Below are 26,782 nucleotides of genomic sequence, written 5' to 3'. Positions count from 1 at the left end.
GATGTTCATTTATTCAGTATCCCTGAAGGGGTGCTCTCTTTCCTTTGTCTTACTTTAGATGTTTGAAATGAGCTTATAGGACATTCCTGCCTCCTGCCTAACCACTTTTTAAAAGATATTTGTGTGCATGACTTGTAAATCTCTGAAGTAGATGCTGATATATTGATAAATAGTGGGGGAAATGTGGGCTTTGGGATCAGCTTGATCTGAGCTCAGATTTTAGCTTCACCAGCTAATATCTGGCTTGGGCAAATTCTGTATCTGCTCTGTTCCTCTATGTCATCTGTTAAATGAGGATCAAATTAATGATCTCCAGAGGGGTGATTATCAGTGGGGTTTCCCTGATAGCTCAGCTGGTAAAGAATCCGCCTGCAATGCAGGAGACTTTGGTTCAATTCCTGGGTTGGGAAGATCTTCTGGAGAAGGGATAGGCTACCCACTCCAGTACTCTTGGGCTTCCCTGCAGCTCAGTTGATAAAGAATCCGCCTACGATGCTGGAGACCTGTGTTCGATCCCTGTGTCAGGAAGATCCCCTGGAGAAGGGAAAGGCTACCTGCTCCCGTATTCTGGCCTAGAGAATTCCAAGGACTGTATAGTCCATGGGATTGCAAAGAATTGGACACGACTGAGCAACTTGATGTTCACTTGACTTTCCCTTTCAGCGTAATTGGGAATATACAAGAGATCAAGAATCTGAAGTCCAAGTTCGGCCCCTAACTTCAAGGTAGGTGCTCACTGAATGGGATTTTGCTTTTTGCATTCTCTACATCATTTAGTATGGGTCCCTGAACTGTTAAGGTGCTCAATAACATTTTCCAAACTGAATTAAAATGAACAAGAGATTAGATTTGGGGAACTTCCCTGGGGGGTCCAGTGGCTAAGACTGGACCCAATGCAGGGGGCCCTGGTTCAATCCCTGGGTGGGGAACTAGGGATTCCCCTAGTTCCCACATGCCACAACTTAGAGTTTGCATGCTGCAGCTAAGACCCAACACAGTCAAATAAATAAATAAAAATATATTTTTAAAAAGGGATTCGATTTGGGACTTTACTGGCAATGCTAACTCTTTTCAGATCTCTTAGTACTACCCTGTACATCAAAACACTAATTTACAAAATTGGCTAGAAAACAAAACATAATATTTTACACATTTTTTTTTTTTTTTTGTAAGGTGAGGCCCACTTACTGGGATGCAGCAACCAAACAGGAATTGTGATGAGGCCATTTTCTCTTGTGTCCTCCTGCCTTAGTCCTATAGGCCAGGCTCTTTTTTGGAGAGAGGCTTCTAGCTATGAGCTTCTACAGTGGGGAAACCATATATGGTATGCTGGACCCCACAGTGATTAGGAGAGCAGCATCTGGTTGGTGCCCAGGCTCTGAGGTGATGGAAGCCTTCTGCCTCCGTAACCCCAGCTTTCCAACACGGTTCAGAAGATTAGGCAGTGCACTTCAGAAAGCCCTAATCGAGCTTCCGTGAATGTGCCTAAGTCCAGACAGTATAAAGCGCCTGACCGACAGCTAGAGAACAGCTTTCTTCAGAAGGGTGTGCCATTTTATTGTGCGTTGCTTCCAACTGAATTTTTTAAAGTCATAAATGCATACTTGCCTCCACTAGGTTTTTCAATTTTAAACAAATACTATTTGTTCATTGTAGACAATTTGAAAAATATATAAAAGCAAAGTGGCATATCTAAATGTTAACATAGATTTATTTTAAAAATGATTACATCCTATTAATGCTGTTTTGAAAACTACATTTGTATCTAAATTTACTGTGTTCATTTTCCTATGTCAATTAATTTCCTTTGTCTTCTGTCACAGAGGTTCCATGCTTTACTTATCCAATTCCATAGAGCTGAAAATTTTTAATAATGCTGAAATAAATATCCTTTCATATATGTCATTTCACATATTCTTTTGGGGTAAATTCATAGGAAAATGATTTCTAGATAGAAGGTATCTATAAATGTTGCCAAATTATAATCTTTGTACCAATTTTCACTTTTCTATTGTCTGACAGTTATTTCAGTTTTGTTACTATCATAACTTATACTATAAAAAGATCCTCGAACATGATTTTTTCATACCTACTGTTTTTATAGGGTAAATACAATTGCAGTATCAAAAATATAAGCATGTTTGAAGATTTCACCCATATTGCCAAATTTCCTTCTAGAAAGGTTATTCACTCTCACCTCTAGTGATAAGAATTCCACTTATTCCTCAGGATGCTTGCCAGTAACTTATCATTAAATTTCTTTTTTGCTAATAAGATTGTCCAAGAACAGTGGTTCAGTATTTTGATTTGTATTTCTTTGATTGTTAATGAGGTTGAACATAATTTCATGTGTTTGTTTTCAGTCTTAAGATTTATTAATATAGTAACTCAGCTTTACAAGTAGTTTTTTTAGTATTAGAATTAGATCACAGCACTCCTGTTTTAGCTGAATTAATTAGCTTGGATACTGTTAATCAACAACTATTTATTGAGCCCTGACTGGCTGCAGAACTGTGACAGCCACAGAGAGGATGGAGCAGAGGAGAAAAAGTGAGTTCCTATCTCTAAGAAAATGACCAGCTGGACAGAAGATTCAGATACATACAAACAGACCATTTAAAATTGGAAACCTCGTATGTTTTGTTTAATATTTATAATATGTAAAAGAATATTAATAATACAAAAGGATCTGAGACTACTAACAACAAATAGCACAGGTCCAAAAACCGCTAAGATAGAGATTGAAGAATGGAATTTACTTTGAGCTTAAACTAACAATATCGAGGTTACTAATTATGATATATATGACTTAATTCTGAGCTTTTTGGCAGCCAGAATGAAATGTGAAGTGCCATGTAGCTGTCATTAACTAATGAAAGGATGTGTGTAAGTATGTTACAAAGGATCAAACCTTTCCAGTATTATCCTAGCAGAAGAATTCTCACACGTATGTTTCTCTAACAAGTCTTGAACCACAGAACAAAGTCTTCAATAGAATTTTCTTGAAAATCCTGCCTTTGCATTACGATTTCTTTTTCTTTTTTTTCATTTGAAGCACAGTTGATGCACAATGTTGCTTTAGTTTCTGGTATACAGCAAACTGATTCAGTTATACATATTCTTTTCCATATTATTTTAAATTATGGTTTATTATAGGTTATTAAATATAGTTCCCTGTGCTATTCAGTAGGACTTTGCTGTTTATTTTATATATAGTAGTTTTTACCTGAACAAAAAAGGTCTTAATGACCCAGATAATCATGATGGTGTGATCACTCACCTAGAGCCAGGAATTCTGGAGTCTGAAGTCAAGTGGAAACAGTACTAGGAACAAAACTAGTGGAAGTGATGGAATTCCAGCTGAGCTATTTCAAATCCTAAAAGATGATGCTGTTAAAGCGCTGCACTCAATATGACAGCAAATTTGGAAAACTCAACAGGGGCCACAGGACTGGAAAAGGTCAGTTTTTATTCAAATCCCAAAGAAAGGTAATGTCAAAGAATGTTCAAGCTGCCATACAACTGCACTCATTTCACATGCAAGCAAGATTATGCTTAAAATCCTTCAAGCTAGGCTTCAGTGGTATGTGCACCAAAAACTTCCAGATGTTCAAGCTGGATTTAGAAAAGGCAGGGGAACAAGAGATCAAATCATCAATATCCACCGGATCATGGAGAAAGCAAGGAAATTCCAGAAAAACATCTACTTCTGCTTCACTGACTATGCTAAAGTCTTTGACTGTGTGGATCACAACAAACTGGAAAGTTCTTAAAGAGATGGGTATACCAGACCACCTTACTTGCCTCCTGAGAAACCTGTATCCAGGGCAAGAAACAACAGTTAGAACTGGACATGGAACAACCAACTGGTTCAAAATTGGGAAAGGAGTATGTCAAGGCTATATATTGTCATCCTGCTTATTTAACTTATAAACAGAGTACATCATGAGAAACGTTGGGCTGGATGAAGCACAAGCTGGAATCAAGATTGCCGGGAGAAATAACAACAACCTCAGATAGGCAGATGACACCACTTTAATGGCAGAAAGTGAAGAGGAACTAAAGAGCCTCTTGATGAAGCTGAAAAAGGAGAGTGAAAAAGTTGGCTTAAAACTCAACATTAACTTCTGAATAACCAACAAATCACAGAAGAAATCAAAAAGAAATCAAAATATGCATAGAAACTAATGAAAATGAAAACACAACAACCCAAAACCTGTGGGACACTATAAAAGCAGTGCTAAGAGGAAAGTTCATAGCAATACAGGCATACCTCAAGAAACAAGAAAAAAGTCAAATAAATAACCTAACTCTACAACTAAAGCAACTAGAAAAGGAAGAGTTGGAGAACCCCAGAGTGAGTAGAAGGAAAGAAATCTTAAAAATTAGGGCAGAAATAAATGCAAAAGAAACAAAAGAGACCATAGCAAAAATCAACAAAGCCAAAAGCTGGTTCTTTGAAAGGATAAATAAAATTGACAAACCATTAGCCAGACTCATCAAGAAGCAAAGAGAGAAAAATCAAATCAATAAAATTAGAAATGAAAATGGAGAGATCACAACAGACAACACAGAAATACAAAGAATCATAAGAGACTACTATCAGCAGTTGTATGCCAATAAAATGGACAACGTGGAAGAAATGGACAAATTCTTAGAAAAGTACAATTTTCCAAAACTGAACCAGGAAGAAATAGAAAATCTTAACAGACCCATCACAAGCACGGAAATTGATACTGTAATCAGAAATCTTCCAGCAAACAAAAGCCCAGGTCCAGATGGCTTCACAGCTGAATTCTACCAAAAATTTTGAGAAGAGCTAACACCTATCCTCCTCAAACTCTTCCAGAAAATTGCAGAGGAAGGTAAACTTCCAAACTCATTCTATGAGGCCACCATCACCCTAATACCAAAACCTGACAAAGATGTCACAAAAAAAGAAAACTACAGGCCAATATCTCTGATGAACATAGATGCAAAAATCCTCAACAAAATTCTAGCAATCAGAATCCAACAACACATTAAAAGATCATACACCATGACCAAGTGGGCTTTATCCCAGGGATGCAAGGATTCTTCAATATCCGCAAATCAATCAATGTAATTCACCACATTAACAAATTGAAAAATAAAAACCATATGATTATCTCAATAGATGCAGAGAAGGCCTTTGACAAAATTCAACATCCATTTATGATAAAAACTCTCCAGAAAGCAGGAATAGAAGGAACATACCTCAACATAATAAAAGCTATCTATGACAAACCCACAGCAAACATTATCCTCAATGGTGAAAAATTGAAAGCATTTCCCCTAAAGTCAGGAACAAGACAAGGGTGTCCACTTTCACCGCTACTATTCAACATAGTTCTGGAAGTTTTGGCCACAGCAATCAGAGCAGAAAAAGAAATAAAAGGAATCCAAATTGGAAAAGAAGAAGTAAAACTCTCACTGTTTGCAGATGACATGATCCTCTACATGGAAAACCCTAAAGACTCCACCAGAAAATTACTAGAGATTATCAATGAATATAGTAAAGTTGCAGGATATAAAATCAACACACAGAAATCCCTTGCATTCCTATACACGAATAATGAGAAAGTAGAAAAAGAAATTAAGGAAACAATTCCATTCACCATTGCAACGAAAAGAATAAAATACTTAGGAATGTATCTACCTAAAGAAACTAAAGACCTATATATAGAAAACTATAAAACACTGATGAAAGAAATCAAAGAGGACACTAATAGATGGAGAAATATACCATGTTCATGGATTGGAAGAATCAATATAGTGAAAATGAGTATACTACCCAAAGCAATTTACAAATTCAATGCAATCCCTATCAAGCTACCAGCCACATTTTCACAGAACTAGAACAAATAATTTCAAGATTTGTATGGAAATACAAAAAACCTCGAATAGCCAAAGCAATCTTGAGAAAGAAGAATGGAACTGGAGGAATCAACTTGCCTGACTTCAGGCTCTACTACAAAGCCACAGTCATCAAGACAGTATGGTACTGGCACAAAGACAGACATATAGATCAATGGAACAAAATAGAAAGCCCAGAGATAAATCCACACACATATGGACACCTTATCTTTGACAAAGGAGGCAAGAATATACAATGGAGTAAAGACAATCTCTTTAACAAGTGGTGCTGGGAAAACTGGTCAACCACTTGTAAAAGAATGAAACTAGATCACTTTCTAACACCGCACACAAAAATAAACTCAAAATGGATTAAAGATCTAAATGTAAGATCAGAAACTATAAAACTCCTAGAGGAGAACATAGGCAAAACACTCTCTGACATAAATCACAGCAGGATCCTCTATGATCCACCTCCCAGAATTCTGGAAATAAAAGCAAAAATAAACAAATGGGATCTAATTAAAATTAAAAGCTTCTGCACAACAAAGGAAAATATAAGCAAGGTGAAAAGACAGCCTTCGGAATGGGAGAAAATAATAGCAAATGAAGCAACTGACAAACAACTAATTTCAAAAATATACAAGCAACTTCTGCAGCTCAACTCCAGAAAAATAAACGACCCAATCAAAAAATGGGCCAAAGAACTAAATAGACATTTCTCCAAAGAAGACATACGGATGGCTAACAAACACATGAAAAGATGCTCAACATCACTCATTATTAGAGAAATGCAAATCAAAACCACAATGAGGTACCACTTCACACCAGTCAGAATGGGTGCGATCCAAAAATCTGCAAGCAATAAATGCTGGAGAGGGTGTGGAGAAAGGAACCCTCCTACACTGTTGGTGGGAATGCAAACTAGTACAGCCACTATGGAAAACAGTGTGGAGATTCCTTAAAAAATTGCAAATAGAACTACCTTATGACCCAGCAATCCCACTGCTGGGCATACACACCGAGGAAACCAGAATTGAAAGAGACACATGTACCCCAATGTTCATCGCAGCACTGTTTATAATAGCCAGGACATGGAAACAACCTAGATGTCCATCAGCAGATGAATGGATAAGAAAGCTGTGGTACATATACACAATGGAGTATTACTCAGCCATTAAAAAGAATTCATTTGAATCAGTTCTGATGAGATGGATGAAACTGGAGCCGATTATACAGAGTGAAGTAAGCCAGAAAGAAAAACACCAATACAGTATACTAACACATATATATGGAATTTAGGAAGATGGCAATGACGACCCTGTATGCAAGACAGGGAAAGAGACACAGATGTGTATAACGGACTTTTGGACTCAGAGGGAGAGGGAGAGGGTGGGATGATTTGGGAGAATGACATTCTAACATGTATACTATCATGTGAATTGAATCGCCAGTCTATGTCTGACGCAGGATGCAGCATGCTTGGGGCTGGTGCATGGGGATGACCCAGAAAGATGTTATGGGGAGGGAGGTGGGAGGGAGGTTCATGTTTGGGAATGCATGTAAGATTTAAAGATTTTAAAATTTAAAAAATAAAAAACTAAAAAAAAAAAAAAAACAACTCAACATTAAAAAAGCAAAGATCATGGCATTCAGTCCCATCACTTCATGGCAAATAGATGGGGAAAAAATGGAAACAGTGACAGACTTTATATTCTTGGTCTCCAAAATCACCGCAGATAGTGGCTGAAACCATGAAATTAAAAGATGCTTGCTCCTTGGAAGAAAAGCTATGACAAACCTAGATAGCATATTAAAAAGCAGGGGCATCACTTTGCCAACAAAGGTCCATGTATGGATGTGAGAGTTGGACTATAAAGAAGGCTGAGTGCTGAATAATTGAGGCTTTTGAACTGTGGTGTTGGAGAAGACTCTTGAGAGTCCTTTGGACAGCAAGGAGATCAAACCAGTCAATCCTAAAGGAAATCAACCCTGAATATTCATTGGAAGGATTGATGCTGAAGCTCCAAGACTTTGGCCACCTGATGCAAAGAACTGACTCATTAGAAAAGACCCTGATGCTGGGGAAGATTGAAGTCAAGAGGAGAAGGGGGTGACAGAGGATGAGATGGTTGGATGGCATCACCGACTCAAGGGACATAAGTGTGAGCAAACTCCAGGAGATAGTGAGGGACAGAGAAGCCTGGCATGCTGCAGTCCATGAGGTCACAAAGAGTTGGACACAACTTAGTAACTGAACAACAACAGTTTTTATCATCATGATCATTTCTTACTGTAACAACAACAAAGATGAAGGCATAGTATTACATCGTAGTCCTTAGAGTAATGTTTCTGAAAAAGTTAGACACATGCCTTTCTGATGATCTGATTTAGTAAAGAAGTAGAGCCTTCAGAATCTAGAGTCAGAATTACTCATAAATCTTTCACCAATTCATTTAAAATTTTTTATTGAAATATAATTGATTTTCAATGTTGTGTTAGTTTCAGTTGTATGGCAAAATGATTCAGTTAAACTCCCCCCCACACATACATACATACATATACACAAGATATTGAGTATAGTTTCCTGTGCTGTGCAGGAGGTCCTTGCTTTCTATTTGATACATAGTAGTGTATACATTTTAATTCCAATCTTCCAATTTATCATTCTCTCCTTACTTTCCCCGCCCTGTGGCAACGATAAACTTATTTTCTATATCTGTAAGTCTATTTCTGCTTTATAGATAAGTTCATTTGTATCATATTTTTAGATTCCACACTTAAGTGGTATCATATGATATTTGCCTTTCTCTGTCTAACTTACTTCACTTAGTATTATAATCTCTAAATCTATCCATGTTGCTGTAAATGGCATTATTTCATTATTTTTCTTGGCTGAGTAAATATTCCATTGTGTATATATACCATATCTTCCTTATCCATCATCTGTTGACAGACACTTAGGTTTCTTCCATGTCTTGGCTTTTGTAAATAGTGCTGTTGTGAACACTGGAGTGCTGGCCAACCCATTTCAAAATCAGTTGTTTCGACTGGTATTTTGACAGGCACTGTACCAATGGCTGAAGGAGATTAAAGATGAGAAAAATACAAGACTGCTAATGCCCAGGAACCCAAACTTTAGGTATAGTTTTCAATATTTCATTTATTTATGCATTCAACACATGTGTAATAGGGCTTCCCAGGTGGCTCAGTGGTAAAGAATCCACCTGCCAAAAGGAGACATGGGTTCAATCCCTGTATTGGGACGATCCCCTGGAGAAGGAAATGGCAACCCGTTCCAGTATTCTTGCCTGGGAAATCCCATGGACAGAGGAGCCTCGCGGGCTGCAGTCCATGCAGTGGCAAAGAATCAGACACAACTTAGTGATTAAACAGCAGCACATTTGCATGTTTAATAAGTCTGAGATACTGAGTTAGGGACTGTTTTACAAGGATCAACAATCTTTTCAGGAGAAGAGAAATAGCTAAAACATAATGTGGTAAAACTACTGCAACAGTGATAAATGCAAAGTGCAAGGAGCACAGAAGAAAAAGTAAATCTGTGCGCCTCTGTATTTGATGTCAGAAAAGGCTTCTGAGAGAAACTGACATCTCATCTACATTGCAAAGCTGAATAAGAGTTCATCAGTTCACTTGCTACTAAGAACTTAAAGTGAGTGGAAGTGGATACACACACAAGTCTTCAGAAGGAGTGGCTAGAGACTGCTAAGGTGCTCAGACTCCATCAAGAAAAACTGGAGGCTAGTAGCTATGATCCCCAGTAAAGTTCATCTATGCTAGAAAGACCTGAATGGAAGAGGAAGTGAGCTTAACAAAGTCAAGATTTTAGTCAAAACAAATCCCTGGGGCCAAAAACAAAAGGTGTTCCAAAGGTAACGTTGCTGGGTGGGGCAGATATATCAGAGCCCTTTGGTGTTCTTAATCTGTGGAAGAATGAGGATTTCACCCAAATTGTGGGAAACTATGAGCTCATATGTATTACTAGGGCTAGAAATGATGCTCAGAAATTCAACTATGAACCTGATGTGCTGTGGAAACACTGGAACAACATTCAGCTGGTGAATGAGCGGATCACTAGTGACATCTCGTCCACAAAGACCCAGCAAGCCCTCAGAAGGAGTCAGAGCATTCATTACTTGGTACCAGACCTTGTCCATTAGCTCAGTTCAGTCGCTCAGTCGTGTCCAACTCTTTGCGACCCCATGAACTGCAGCACGCCAGGCCTCCCTGTCCATCACCAACTCCTGGAATTCACTCAGACTCGCATCCACCAAGTCAGTGATGCCATCCAACAATCTCATCCTCGGTCGTCCCCTTCTCCTCCTGCCCCCAATCCCTCCCAGCATCAAAGTCTTCTCCAATGAGTCAACTCTTCGCATGAGGTGGCCAAAGTACTGGACTTTCAGCTTTAGCATCATTCCCTCCAAAGAAATCCCAGGGCTGATCTCCTTCAGAATGGACTGGTTGGATCTCCTTGCAGTCCAAGGGACTCTCAAGAGTCTTCTCCAACACTACAGTTCAAAAGCATCAATTCTTCGGCGCTCAGCCTTCTTCACAGTCCAACTCTCATATCCACACATGACCACTGGAAAAAACATAGCCTTGACTAGACGGTCCTTAGTCAGCAAAGTAATGTCTCTGCTTTTGAATATGCTATCTAGGTTGGTCATAACTTTTCTTCCAAGGAGTAAGCGTCTTTTAATTTCATGGCTACAATCACCATCTGCAGTGATTTTGGAGCCCCCAAAAATAAAGTCTGACACTGTTTCCACTGTTTCTCCATCTATTTCCCATGAAGTGATGGGACCAGATGCCATGATCTTAGTTTTCTGAATGTTGAGCTTTAAGCCAACTTTTTCACTCACTTCTTTCACTTTCATCAAGAGGCTTTTTAGCTCCTCTTCACTTTCTGCCATAAGGGTGGTGTCATCTGCATATCTGAGGTTATTGATATTTCTCCTGGCAATCTTGATTCCAGCTTGTGTTTCATCCAGTCCAGCATTTCTGATGATGTATTCTGCATAGAAGTTAAATAAGCAGGGTGACAATATAAAGCCTTGACGTACTCCTTTCCCTGTTTGGAACCAGTCTGTTGTTCCATGTCCAGTTCTGACTGTTGCTTCCTGACCTGCATACAGATTTCTCAAGAGGCAGGTTAGGTGGTCTGGTATTTCCATCTCTTTCAAAATTTTCCACAGTTTATTGTGATCCACAGAGTCAAAGGCTTTGGCATAGTCAATAAAGCAGAAATAGTTGTTTTTCTGGAACTCTCTTGCTTTTCCATGATCCAGCGGATGTTGGCAAGTTGATCTCTGGTTCCTCTGCCTTTTCTAAAACCAGCTTGAAATCAGGAAGTTCACGGTTCACATATTGCTAAAGCCTGGCTTGGAGAATTTTGAGCATTACTTTACTAGCATGTGAGCTGAGTGCAATTGTGTGGTAGTTTGAGCATTCTTTGGCATTGCCTTTCTTTGGGATTGGAATGAAAACTGACCTTTTCCAGTCCTGTGGCCACTGCTGAGTTTTCCAAATTTGCTGGCATATTGAGTGCAGCACTTTCACAGCATCATCTTTCAGGATTTGAAATAGCTCTACTGGAATTCCACTAGCTTTGTTTAGTGAAATATATAATTTGTATGGCTCTATGAATGAAGAGCAGAAAAGGCAATGGCACCCCACTCCAGTACTCTTGCCTGGAAAATCCCATGGACAGAGGAGCCTAGAAGGCTGCAGTCCATGGGGTCGCTGAGGGTCGAACAGGACTAAGTGACTTCACTTTCACTTTTCTCTTTCATGCATTGGAGAAGGAAATGGCAACTCACTCCAGTGTTCTTGCCTCGAGAATCCCAGGGACGGCGGAGCCTGGTGGGCTGCCGGCTATGGGGTCCCCCAGAGTCGGACACGCCTGAAGCGGCTTAGCAGCAGCAGCAGCAGCATGAAGAGAGGCATTTGGGGATTATCCTGGCTCCTTTGCAGAAAAACACTACAGAAGCTAACTCCCAGGAAACTCTACAGCATGATATTTTGGACTTCCATTTTTGGAATTTGAAATAATCAGGGTATTAGTAATGGAGGAAAGTAATTATGATCCTGTCTCATAAACTAAAACTTAAAAGTTTGGTAAAAATCATTAGCAAATTAACATCAGGTTTGCCCCCCCCCCCCCCAAAAAAAAGAAGTTCATCGGATTGAGAAGGTAAGAAAGACCTGGTAGGCAAAGAGCACAACATACACAAAAACACAGATGTATAAAAGCACAAAATAAGCAGACTATTGGGGTAGTGTATAGGGGATGGGGAATATAGGTTTTCAAAGCCAGGTTGGGTGAACTCTATCCTCTAGAGCTCTGCTGTCCAATTTGGTAGCCACAAGTTTTGGAGGTTACTTATGTTCAAACTAATCAAAATTAAACATAATTAAAAATTCATCTCCTCCGTTCTGTGAGCCACATTTCAAGTACTCAGTAGCCACATGTGTCTAGTGGCAATCGTACTGGAGAGCACAGATTAACATCACTGCAGAAAATTATATTGCATAGCCCTGTTACAGACAGCAGAGTGCCTTGAAAGACTGTTAACAGTGGAGTAACGTGACCTTGGACTGCAAAGAGATCCAACCAGTCAATATTAAAGGAAATCAACTCTGAATATTCATTGGAAGGACTGATGCTAAAGCTGATGCTCTAATACTTGGGCCACAAGATGTAAAGATCTGACTCACTGGAAAAGACCCTGATACTGAGAAAGATTGAAGGCAGGAGGAAAAGGGGGTGGCAGAGAATGAGATGGTTGTATGGCATCACCAACTCAATGGACAGGAGTTTGAGCAAACTGCAGGAGATAGTGAAGGATAGGGAAGCCTGGAGTGCTGCAGTTTATGGAGTTGCAAAGAATTAGACATGACTTAGCGACTGAAACAACAACAACAACAATGTGGGCAGCCTACTGACCTGAAGTATGTTGAATTAGAAAAGGAAGGGAGATGATGAGTGACGGTGGAGAAATGGGTCCAGTCTCTGCAATTTGGAAGGCAGAAGCAACATGACCAATTAGATGGAGAAAGCAAGCAGTCGAGAGTAAAACTGATATTTCATGACTGGGTGGAGAGTGATAACTGATACCATCCATGCAAACAAGGAAAAGAAGAGGGGGCCAATTGGGAAAAAAGGACAAATTTAGTGTTGATTTGACATGTTCCAGTTGAGGTATCTATGGGATCTCCATGTGAACAGGTCATTTAATGCTCATGAAAGATGATAGATCTCACACAGAATCATAGGAGTCTTCACTATATAGGTAAGGTGACCACATAAAATAACAACAGCTAGCAGGACTTCAAGTGCTAGGCATGTTCCAAATACTCTGCATACAGTTTAGCTCTTGTAATCTTCCCTATAACTACATGAGGTAGGATTTCCTATTATTAACCCCATTTTACAGGACAAGGAAGCCGGAGAGGCACAGAGAGGTTACATAATTCATTGTCCAAGTTCATACCAGTAAGTGGTAGAGTTGAGATTTGAACTCAGATAAACTACCTAACCAAAAATTCATACACAAAGGATAATGTGACAGGTTATGCAGACAGGGGGATCTGATATTTTTGGGAGAAATTCCATGAAATTCTAAAAATTAAATCCCATTTAACTGTATAATGAGAGCAATTTTTACAATAGAAGTAAAGTGGATTAATTTTGTGCTGTTTAGAAAATCTACAATGCATCATCACTGGTTTTTTAGTAGTGGTTGAAGCTGTAGGAATCACTGTGTTTGCCAAGGAAGAATGTGAGGGTGGGGAGAAAACATAGCCCCAAACGGAACCTGGAGAACACTGATACTCAAGAGGTGACTGAAGATGGAAGGTCAGTTGCTAAGTCACTTCAGTCAGGTTCAACTCTGTGCAACCCCATAGACAGCAGCCCACCAGGCTCCCCCTTCTCTGGGATTCTCCAGGCAAGAACACTGGAGTGGGTTGCCATTTCCTTCTCCAATGCATGAAAGTGAAAAGTGAAAGTGAAGTTGCTTAGTCATGTGCAACTCTTAGCGACCCCATGGACTGCAGCGCACCAGGCTCCTCCATCCATGGGATTTTCAGGCAAGAGTGCTGGAGTGGGGTGCCATTGCCTTCTCTGAGAAGGTCAGTAGATAAGACCAAAAACCAGAAGAAAGGGACATGCCAGAAGCCAAAGGAAGAAAACATCAAAGAGAAATTGGTCAGTGGGAAGAGTTCATATAAAATAAAACCTGAAAAAGTTTCCAGTGACTTTCCCAAGCACTGCTGGCCGTTGTCAGAACAGTTTTCGTGGTACAGAGGGTGAGGGAGCTGGAAGGTTGTGGAGTGAGAAATGTACAGCCAGTACAAGTCTTCCAGAAATTTGGTGGTGAGGAGAAAGTTGGAGTCCTGGGCATAAATAGTCTTAAATATTAACACATAGATAGAAAAAAGCCACTCTATCTCTTTGAGGAAATGGGTCACTGGGATTCCTGTGGACTGGTCTACAGCTTTTTTCTAAGAACTAGCAGGATAGCAGCTCAAATGCTTGAACAAGGACTTCACTGACACCATGACATTTTGAATCTCAAAGAATCCAGGCACTATATAATTACTATACATTCAACATTCATGATTTACCTTGTGAGAAATGACAAGGAGGATCATGACATCAATTTGGTACTTTGCTGAGGTAGGAATTTTAACTGTGTGCCTGGTGCTGCTAAGAGGGGGTCCGCCTCTTAGTTGGTTTGTGACCCCAGCAGACAGACCAGAATCCTCTCCTACCCCCTGTCACATGAAGTCTGTAAAGGTGGTTTTTTTTTTTTTTTTTGTGAAGATATGGCCATTAAAAAGTGTACAGGTGATGTCCAGACAGATATGTGTCTAAATGCAAATAGGATTTAGGAGACAACTCTTGTGGCTCAGTGGGTGAAGAAACCACCTACAATGCAGGACACCTGGGTTCGGTCTCTGGATTGTGAAGATCTCCTGGGGATGGAAATGGCAATTCATTCCAGTATTCTTGCCTGGGAAATCCCATGGATAGAGGGGCCTGGTAGGCTACAGTCCATGGGTCACAAAGAGTCAGACATAACTGAGAAGGAACTTTCCAGAAGAAATATGAACCCACTTTCATGATTTTGACCTCTTGACAGTTACAGGAATATAACTAGTTTCTGGACCAAATAAGTTGGGTGACCACACACCTAGGTTGTCTCGGTTACTCCTGGTTGACTTTTGTTGAGCTAGCATAATATTTAATAGTCCTAGTTTGTATGATAAATTAAAAGGTCATGATACAGACAATGCCATGATGAACTCAACTAGATATAGGGAAGTGAAGAGGGGTAGACAGAGGGTATCAGGGAAGATTCTGAAGGTGCAGGCTTGCAGAAAACAGATTTTCAACAGGGGAGAGAAGGGAGAGGATGTATCCTGATTGGGACATGATAAAAGCACAGAACTGCTGGCCTCACAGAAACCAAATACCTTGAATTCTCCCTCAAACCATGCTCCTGTAAAAACCAATCACACCCAAAGAAGATAAAATGAAAAGCAGAATGCAATTAACATCTTCTAAGAGACCCAATGCCTTCATTTCAGCTATCTAGTTCTGACCATTTGAAAGTTATTTGTTAATATTTATATACTTTAAGTTATTTTTCTGTAGAGAATACTACTGAGCACTTATATTGCATCACGATGTCATTCAAAAAACTTCTTCAACCCATTCTTAGATTCCAATCTTTTAGAATTTGGATGGGGGAGCTTGGTGGGCTGCCGTCTCTGGGGTCGCACAGAGTCAGACACGACTGAAGTGACTTAGCAGCAGCAGCAGCAGCAGCAGTATCTAGCTAAAGAGGGATTTGGATGAAGGAGATAAACTTAATTTAAACCATAGAGTGCTTGAAGTTTTCTTCCCCATTGTCATTATAAGAATTATATTTAATATTTATATAATAAGATATCACATCTTGTTGGGAAAACAACTCCCTCCACATAAATGGAAAAAAAAATGCTGCAGATATTTCATTATGTCTGTTGTTTATTCTTTCTAAAACCCCAACAGTATCATCTTCCTCAAAATTAATCCTGATTATCACTAAATGCTCTTCACTTACTTGAGTCCTGACTGCTTAACACTACTTTTTTTTTTTTTTTTGGTCTTTGTGTGTGTGTGAAGATTTAAATACACTGATGAATTTTAAGCCTTTATGGATGAGGATATCTGCAAGGCACATCAGAAATTCTCTTAGTACAGAATATCTGGTGATATCTCAATGCACAGAGACATTATAACATATATGGTCATATGTAAGGCATTGGTTATACACCTTTAGCACAGTGAAAACCAAAATTTTTTCTTATGCTTAAGTAACGCTAGAATAAAAATAGACTCAATTCTATTATTTCTATACAGTCTGACCTTCTTTTAATTTCCATGATATATTACTATTGCTTACTCATATTTGAGAACATTAGAGATACCGTTGATAGGGGGAGAGGGGAGAGGGGAGAGAGGAGTTCTCCAGAGATTCATGTTAGGAGGTTGAAAATGGGGAGGGAAGGGAAGGGAAGGGAGAGAGGTGGGAGGAGAGGGGCGAGGGAGAGGGGAGACATAGGACTTTGATTCTACTTGGGATAGCAATATGCCTTGCCTAGAAACACATTTCCCATATGTGCTCAGTCACTCAGTCTTGTCTGCCAGGCTCCTCTGTCCAGAGGATTCTCAAGGCAAGAATATTGAGTGGGTTGCCATTTCCTGTTCCAGGTGATCTTCCCAATCCAGGGATCAAACCCATGTCTCCAACACTGGCAGCCAATTCTTTACCTCTGTGTCAAACCACATTTCCCAGCTTCTCTTATAAGCAAAAGGAACAGTGATGTGACCTCATTCTGGCCAATGAGATAAGTGAAAGTCATCTGGTGAGGCATCTAGGAAAAGCTGTTCTTGTGTTAAAGGAAACACGCTCAGCTAGCAAACACTTTTTGCTTCTTGCCTTTCCCTTTCTTCCTGCCAGACTGCAGATGTAAGAGCAGAGATAGTGCTGCCATCTTGGACCATGAAGCAAAGGGTATGATGATGTACAAAAGATGCTTAATGGAAAGATAAGAGTCTGATAGCACTGTAGATTTTCTTTGCCAACTTTGAAATACCTTCCAGTTGATTTTTTTTTTTTTTTGCCAAAGAAAAATAAGCCTTTACTTATCCAATCTGCTATTGTAATGGACTTTTGTTATACTGTGTTATGGACTGATAAATTCCTTATTGATAAATCAGATAATCATCCACTTTTAGTAACACTGTCTTTCCTTCTTTGAGACACATTCTTAGTGCCTGAGAGGAGTTGTGAAAATTAAATGAGTTAGTACAAGTGAGATGTCTGGCATAGAGACTAATATTTAGTAACTGTTGGCTACCATTAGAGTAAGTGGGTATAAGTTCCAAGGAAAATCTCAAGTCCTTCTCAGTATTTTAATCCAGGAAAAATTAGGTGACTAATTATAATTAATCTTTTTAGAATTAGGCAATTCTTATCAGACTTACTAGAATGTTTCTGTTGGTAGTAGCAAATAACTCATTCTTAATAATAAAAATTATTTTATGCTCTGTGCAACACTTGATTTAAGGTGGCTGTAGGTGAAAAACATGCAATAAAATAATCCAAGATAAAAACATATGTCAGGGGGAATTAATATTAAAATAGGAAGTAAGGACAATGAGAAAAATAGGGAACTGAACACCATTCAACCTAGTAGCACAGTAGTGGTAAGTTATACATTTAGCCCAGAGTTTCCTGGCGACGACATGAAAAAGAAATATCATCCAATAGCATTAATTCAGCGGCAGCTTATTAAGGGTCTATTAGATATCAAGCACTGTACTAAGTTCTAAGGATATAATGAGCAGATACATTCTCTACACCATGAAACTGATAGTCAAGAGGGACGAAAAACATAATCACACATGTGTTTTTCAGTTTGGACAAGAAAATGTATACTCCTAAGGGAAAGCAAAGTTTTTTCTGAACTTCACTGCAGACAGACTTTTTAATGTGGAGTATTTCCAACCAGTTTTGGTGGGCAAGTGTGACCATGAGACTGCGGCTCTCCATTTCCAGTCGGTTCCAGTGTGGCCACTTCCTCCTCTACCGACGGGTTCTGAGTTTTTGATTCGAAAGAGGGATATAATATATAGCCATCAGCTTTCTGTAACTGAGGGTCTGTTCTGATTACTTCACAAACTGCTAAGATATCAGACATTTTTATTCATTATATGAAAGCTCAGGAGAGGATGCCACTATCAAACAAAATTTTTATTGCAGGTTCTGTTGACAAAGAGTAAAACAAATCCCTTTGGTTTTACTCAAATTTATTTCTTATAACCCTGTAGGTAAAGTTTCTGAGAACTATACTCAGCCACTACAAAGAATACATTTGGATCAGTTCTAATGAGGTGGATGAAACTGGAGCCGATTATACAGAGTGAAGTAAGCCAGAAAGAAAAACACCAATACAGTATACTAACACATATGTATGGAATTTAGAAAGATAATAAGATAACCCTGTATGCGAGACAGCAAAAGAGACACAGATGTATGGAACAGTCTTTTGGACTCTGTGGGAGAGGGAGAGGGTGGGATGATTTGGGAGAATGGCATTGAAACATGTATATTATCATATGTGAAATGAATCGCCAGTCCAGGTTCGATGCATGATACAGGATGCTCGGGGCTGGTGCACTGGGATGACCCAGAGGGAAGGTATGGGGAGGGAGGTGGGAGGGGGATTCAGGATTGGGAACACGTGTACACCCGTGGCGGATTCATGTCAATGTATGGCAAAACCAATACAATGTTGTAAAGTAATTAGCCTCCAATTAAAATTAATAAATTTATATTAAAAAAAGGTCTTTTCCAAGCCATAGAAGTTTGCCATTGGCATTGCCACTAAATTAAGGTCAAATGGAACTTAACCTACCTGTTTATCTGACATCACAAAGGGTGAAATATTACATGTATTTCTAGATAATACATGTGCACTCTAGCAAGTACCAGGACTTCGTATTTGAGCAATATGTCTAGAATGCCTTTTGAATGATACGGGAGTCAATTACAAACATCTGCTTTGATACTAACTAAACGCAATTCTGATTTTCGCTTTTTGGTTTTTCTTTGTTTCAGTTTCTTTGTTATTCTTTCTTTCAGTTCAGTTCAGTTCAGTTCAGTCGCTCAGTCGTGTCTGACTCTTTGCGACCCCATGAATCGCAGCACGCCAGGCCTTCCTGTCCATCACCAACTCCCGGAGTTCACTCAAACTCATGTCCATCGAGTCGGTGATGCCATCCAGCCATCTCATCCTCTATCATCCCCTTCTCCTCCTGCCCCCAATCCCTGCCAGCATCAAAGTCTTTTCCAATGAGTCAACTCTTCGCATGAGGTGGCCAAAGTACTGGAGTTTCAGCTTTAGCATCATTCCTTCCAAAGAACATCCAGGGCTGATCTCCATAATTTCATGGGTGCAGTCACCACCTTTCTTTAAGGTCAAGCAACTTTCTTTCTCCTGCTGCTCTTGTGTCTACCTCTATTAAGACCTCTTTTTAGTTTGTCACTACTTTTAACTTACTTAAGACTATGAAACAACCGTGTCTCCTATAGAACTGTGTGCCAAATGAGATCCAATAAGCTCTGAGTGAGGGCCCACACTTTGGGACAAGCTGTTTTCCTCTGCAGGTTCTAAGACGCTACCTGTTTGTTCCTAACTTTAAGATTATCTTCCAGAAGGATGAGGTTTCCACAAGTCTTATCTCCAGTTGCTAGAATTAAACTGCATCTTGAGGGCTATGAGAGTCAGTGTAAAGGGCTGGTCTCACTTCACAGGAGGTGTGTGACTTTTGCCTCATTGTGTGCAACACTGATAAGTAAAACTTGGTTTGTTACAATATGCAAAGGTGTTGGCAGGAGCTGAATATAGACAAAATCACGGACAACAAACGAAATGGGAATATTTATGTATTTATGTGGCATCAGTTGTGTGTACAGCTTGGTTTTGGTCCTGTGATCTGGGGTAACTTTTGTCATCAAGGACAAGGTTTTATGGGGTTTTTAATAAAAGAGAAACAGCCATCAAGACTCAAAGCAGCATGAAAGCATTTACTTTGGAAGCATGTGTATCACAACTGAAAAGACAAGAAGCAGCTCAACATAGTGCTTGCCCAAAGGGACATGCAAATTCATGAAACAGGTCATATTTTTAAACTAAGCAAATTTTAAAATGAAGTAATTATTAACTCCAGGAGAGATAAAAATTACATCAGGAATGTAATCATAGTATATACTGTGTGGCTTATCAGTAAGCAGTATTTGCTTAATCAGTAGCTAAAATACTCAAAATACATTAATACCCAAACATTATCACGTAACTAATGGAGAGGATGAGGGAGGAGATGTATATGAAAGAGAGCTAAGCCTTCCTGTACACTAATAAGAAGCCAATAGACAATGTCCATAATTGAAGAATTAAGTAACAGTATATTTATGTTATATAACAATTTTGGGGTCAGTTAGAGGGAAAAAAATCACTAGAAGATATAATTGCATGTGGGTGAAGTGGGAAAGGCAAGGAACTGCTCTTTTTAGAGACAAACGTTTTAGAGTCTTTGACTTTTGATAAGTGTTTAAGCTAAAAGATTAATTGAAAACTACATTTTGAACCAAACAATAAAAGGGACTGTAGAGTGAAAGATCAAGAGGGAATAATTCCTTGGGAGAGGCAGTTGACAAAGCAAATTACAGAATATACCCAATGAGAATCAGATGAAACACGGGAGATAAAAGGCTTGGGACCAAGAGGTCCCAGAGAGGCCTTCAGAGGAGAAAGGCTGCAACCAGGAAGTCCACACACTCACAGCAGCTTCCAGGCCCTGGTGCTCACCCAGCAACAAAGCCGCTTTTGTTTGGGAAAACCACAGCAAGGCCAGGCAGGGAGCAGAGCATCTTTAATTGGGGTGGCGAATGAGTGGCCCTGTGAACTCTGAAGGCCTCTAGCAGGCTGGGACATGCTTTTCCGTTCTTCCCTTCCTTGCTCACCAGTTGGTGGCCTTGCCTTGTAGCACTGTAGGTCTTTCGGCTTCTCCCTCAGCTCTGAGTCCTGAGCTGTCTTTCCATCCTGAGCACCCTGCAGACCAGGGTTCCATTGTCTCACCTCACTCTCCTGTCAAAATGCTTCCCTTTGGGTCCCATTCCCTCAGAACCAGCTGACTGATCAACTAATCTAATAATCCAATTATATCATTGGTGGTAACAAAACAACTTAACACGTTAATCTTGTCTATTAACGTTTCTAATTAAATAGCACCCTTCAGCACTTCAGCTCAGAGGAATTATTTATCTGGGAAAGTTGGGCAGGTAGTATGCTCACTAAGTGAAATAAGTCAGAAATAGACAAATACTGTATTCTATATGTAGAATCTAAAAAATACAGCAAGGACTTCCTGGTGGTCCAGTGGCTAAGACTGTGCTCCCAACGCAGGTGGCCTGGGTTTGATCATTGCTCAGGTAACTAGATCCTATATGCAGTAACTAAGAGTAGGCATGCAGCAACTAAAGAGTTCGAATGCCCCAACTAAAAGATTCCACATGCTGCAAAAAAGAAAAAGGATCTGCATGCCCCAATGAAGATCAAAGATCCTATGTACTGCAGCTAAGACCCAGTGCAGTAAATAAATAAATACATATTTAAAAATAAAGTTAAAAATACAACAAACTAGTGAATATAACAAACAAGGAAGCAGACTCACAGAAATAGAGAGCAAAGTAGTGGTTACTAGTGCAGGGGAATGGCAGTAAAGGAGTGGGGAAGTAAGGGGGTATAAACTATTGGGTGTAAGACTACAAGGATGGATTGTACAACACAGGAAATATTGCCGACATTTTGCAATAACTATAAATGGAGCATCATCTTTAAAAATTGTATTAAAAAAAAAAGTATCCAGAGGAGAGGGACATGGAGTAAACATCTGTTTCCCTGAAATTGTTCTATGGAAAAAACATCTGTGCATAAGGCCAGCTTCAATGTCCCCAGTTAAAGTTTTTTGGTATTGAGCCTTTACACCTTTATCTTGTCTCCCTCGGCGTTTTGAAAATTTAGTCCATTCTACACCCTACTTTGTGCTTGCTGATACGTAAGTTTTCTTAAGACAGGTCACAAGGGTGTCCTTTGTCTTTCTTAATTGGTCTGTGACCTCCTTGAGGGCTGGCATCCTGTTGTCAAATGACATAATATCTTTATTGTCTTTATTATTTACTCATGTCCTCATTAACTAATTTCTGAGGCCTTGATTAAAGTGGTATAGCAGGGTCCTTTGGCTGAGAAACTTCTTTTAGTCATGAGATGAATCTCGTAAAGGAGAAGAAGATACCAGTCTATTCTGTATGGAGAGACCTGAGAGAAAAGTAGAGAACCTCTCCTGGAACAGAGAGAAGGAGGCAGAGGCCAAGAACTGAGGTCCTTGATAAGAGCTGATCCACAGCAGAGAGGATTTTCTTCAATGTGGATATCACATTGGGCTTCTGGGAGGTTAGGGAGCCACATGGAACTCTGGGGACTTGGTCATTTTAAAAGATTCTTCTTTGCTTTGACTGCCCAGTCTAGTCTCATAAGAAGCATCAAATATTGGGAAATGACATATACTTGTAATTCTCAATATCTCATTATGTACACGGAACAGAGATGTTAAGATACTATGGAAAAATCCACCTAAATATTTTTTGATCTGTGTCTATCTGATGATTTCAAAATGCCAGAAATGGTGAAGACTTGACTCCTTAAAGGGACCTAGGTATAAAAATGTTTAAATAATTTACTTGCAAGAAAGGACTATGAATGAATTAGAAATAGGTAGGAATGGAAATTATAGAAAAATAAAAAGGTTTTTACTAATTTAATAAAAAAAGTATCCTTACATTAAAAAAATGTTTTTCAATTTTTATCCCCACAGGTTGTAAAGAAAACATAATGAATTCTGAATGTTCTTAAAAATTGAAAGTACAGGTGAGAATGTAAATGTTTTCTCATTCCTTTCCATTTCTGCCATGAAAGCCTGAATGCCATGTCTATTGTTTCATTACTTCTTAATCCTCAACAAGCAACAGTTTCTAGAGAAGTGAGCAAGGTCAGTAGGAAAGAGTTTAGGACCTCTAAAATGTAACCTGAAATTTGGAATAACAAAGACAAACAAAAACAACAAACATGGGTAAATTCACAAACTGGATACAGTCCACAAAGTTCCACAATTATGCTGTCCATTATGGTAACCACTAGACGTATGTGGCTAGGATGACTTAGGAAGTGAATGTTTAAGTGATTGTTTGGTTTTAATTAGCTTTAATTTTAAAAATGAAGCAGTGCAAAATACTTTTGTTTTGGTAGGACTTTATTCTACTTTCTTGTATCATGTATTAACTGTGTTATAGTGGATGTGTTGAGCACATGTGTCCTCCCCAGTGTTATACATAAATGCATAATCAAAGGATTGATTAAAATTATTTTTCTATGCATCAATGTAACACAATAACACATTTCTTTGATTATTGTATTCAGATTGTACATTACAGGGATACAAACTGAAATGCTTACTATTTTAATTGTAATATAACTAAATTAATTTTCTAGGTGAAAACATCAACTTCAGATATTCAGATGACACCACACTTCTGGCAGAAAGTGAAGAGGAATTAAAGAGCCTCATGATGAAGGTGAAAGAGGAGACTGAAAAAATTGGCTTACAACTCAACACTGGAAAAATGAAGATCATGGCATCTGGTCCCATCACTTCATGGCAAATAGATCAAACAAATGGGAAAACAATAACAGTGACAGACTTTATTTTCCTGGGCTCCAAAGTCACTGTGGATGATGACTGCAGCCATGAAATCAAAAGATGTTTGCTCCTTGGAAGAAAAGCTATAATAAACCTAGACAGTATGTTAAAAAGCAGAGACATTACTTTGTTGACAAAGGTCCATCTAGTCAAAGGTATGGTTTTCCCAGTAGTCATGCATGGATGTGAGAGTTGGACTGTGAAGAAGGCTGAGCGCCGAAGAATTGATGCTTTTGAACTGCGGTGCTGGAGAAGAGTCTTGAGAATCCCTTGGACAGCAAGGAGATCAAACCAGTCAATCTTAAAGGAAATCAACCTCAAGTATTCACTGGAAGGACTGATGCTGAAGCTGAAGCTCCAATACTTTGGCCATTTGATGAGAACAGCTGACTGACTAAGACCCTGATGCTGGGAAAGATTGAGGGCTGGAGGAGAAGGGGGCGACTGAGGATGAGATGGTTGGACAGGATCACTGACTCAACGGACATGAGTTTGAGCAAACTCTGGGAGATGGTGAAGGACAGGTAAACCTGGCGTGCTGCAGTCCACAGGGTTGCAAAGAGTCCAATACTACTGAGCAACTGAACAACAACAATTAATAAATGTGGACGAACTTTAAAATTAAGGCATAGTACTGGGGAACTGAGTGGAGATGCAGAGGCAGTACAACAGTGAAGAAAAAAAAAGACTGGAAGAAGGTTGTTACATATTTTCACAGTGAAAGGCATTTGCTATTTGCTGTGGCAAAGCAAAGTGAAAAAGCTGTTGTTTGTGTAAAAAATTACTTTTTAAGATTATAAAATGGACAATATTCAGAGATATTTTTAGCACACTGTAGTGAAATTGATATGAAGTTTCCTCTTAACAGTCAAATAGCTTGATGAAATAAGTTGCCTGATAAAGCTTTTTAAACCTGAGTTTTAACTTTGGCCAGCTGTAAAACTGCTTAGATTCTTGAACACATTCAAACGCACGTGTATACACACACATACAATAGATCAATAGTAAAAGAAATTATTATTTCAGTTATGGGGACTTTGATAGAAAACTATAAGGAAAAGACTAAAAACAATATTTTACAAAAGGTGAGAGATCTTTAATTATGATGCCAAATAGATGCCCAAATGTGAACATTCTAAAAATAAGATCCTTTGATTCAAACTTTGAAAAACTGCAAATGTTTTTCGTTAACTTAAAATACCATGCTACATGAGAGAGACTGACCAGTTAATTCTGCAGTTACATTTTTCTTAAGGAAATGTTGTCAGTTTGTGACCTAAAATCAAACTCATGATGTACATCTTTGAGTGTTCTATATCTGTCAAAGAGGAGTTTCAGCTAGATGTAGGAAAAAAAAAATATTACATTTTAATCATAGTGGATGGTGCTCCAATTGCATTAGGTAAAAAATTCAAATTTATTGGAATTTTAAAACAAGTGACTAAAATTTTCCTTACACGACATGTAAGATATTTATTGAAAATTCATGTACTCGATTTACTGAGGCAGACTCTATGACTGTTACCGATATAGTTGTTAAAATCTTTTAATATATGTGCAAATGCTATGAATCATCGGAGGTTTATGGAACTGTTGAAAGAAATAGAAGACAATGAGTTTAATGATCTTATGTTCTTTGCCAATGCTCACTGGTTGAGTTGTGGATGAGCTTTACACATTTACTGTATTAACTCTGATTGTCTTGGAAAAAAGGAATGCTTTTCAAGTATTCAATAATCAAAGGAAAAAATGGCCAGTGGGATTTACATTTTCACCCTGTTATTACAAGGCATATGAATGAGTTAAATTTGAAACTCCAAGAAAAAAGGAAAATTCAAGCTAGACAGAACAATTTATGTTGAAATGAAAACTTTTTATAATACAAAGTAATGATGATTTTTAATAACATGAATCAATATGTATTTTCAAGAAAATTGGCTGCCAAAAGTAAAAAAAAAAATTTAAACACATGATAAATTTAAAGTTGTATTTCAATTTATTAAATACTTTTTTGAATGGGATGTTAATAATCCTGAAAGGATATAAGAGGGAGTCAATTTATCTTGGACAGATGTAGCTTTGAAACTGATATGCTTTTGCTTCAAAGTCAAATTAAGTCTTCTTAAAAAACAGTTTTGTCAATGTAGATGTAAAATATTACAGGAAATGATTTTTAGATAATTGATTAAGTTGTTGGAAAGCTTTTAAGTACATTTGGAACAGCTTGGGTATAGGAATCTTTTTTAATTGTAAATATTATGCATATATTGACATGATATTCTATAAATATAAAATCTATACTAGATTTTGAAGACAGTATGAATATAAGAATATCTCAATAACTTTTACGTTGATTGCATGTTGAAATTATAACATTTTGGACATAATGGGTTAAATAAAATTTATTATTAATATCAATTCATCTATTTCCTGTAAAAATAGTAAAAACAATTTTTTTTAATGTGGCAACTAACACATTTTAAATTATCTGTTGCCTGTACTATATTTCTGTTGCCCATCACTTGTCCCAAAGCCCTGGCAATATGCATTTTGCCAAAATGCCACAGGGTATCAGTATCTAGTTATATATGGCAGCACTCGAATCAATGCCAGTTGTCAGGTAATGAACATCAAGTTGTTTGTAAGTCACTGATCCCCTCGCACCCTCCCCACATTGTAGAGTAGGCCATCTCTTTGTGAGATGCCTGGTGAGAGTTCAAAGTCCAGTCTGTGGCCACGAAACAAAATACAGCCTGTCGTAGAGGAATGGCACCAGTGACCCCAGACTGGTTATAATTTGCTTGAACCAACCGAGGGAAATCATGACTGGAAGGATAACCAGAAGTCAAATCCTGCAGATTATGTCAGTCAGTATCTATCTGCTCACCTGTACCTGAAAACAAATGGATTGATAGTGCCAAGATCTTAATGAGATAAGATAACAGCTGAAGTCATTGTCTAAGTTCCTGAAAAAGAACAGACGAGCCAGAATCAATACATTCCTGAGCTGAT

At 38.6% G+C, this 26,782-nt stretch overlaps 1 pseudogene; it reads left to right on the top strand.

The window, feature by feature from the left end:
* Window positions 1-9,369: 9,369 nt before the first annotated feature.
* On the top strand, window positions 9,370-11,949 carry LOC101121824 (nicotinamide/nicotinic acid mononucleotide adenylyltransferase 1-like; annotated as a pseudogene).
* Window positions 11,950-26,782: the final 14,833 nt, after the last annotated feature.

Source organism: Ovis aries, chromosome 25, assembly GCF_016772045.2.
Source record: "Ovis aries strain OAR_USU_Benz2616 breed Rambouillet chromosome 25, ARS-UI_Ramb_v3.0, whole genome shotgun sequence".
NCBI lineage: Eukaryota > Metazoa > Chordata > Mammalia > Artiodactyla > Bovidae > Ovis > Ovis aries.
This window is presented reverse-complemented; position numbering and strand designations above follow the sequence as displayed.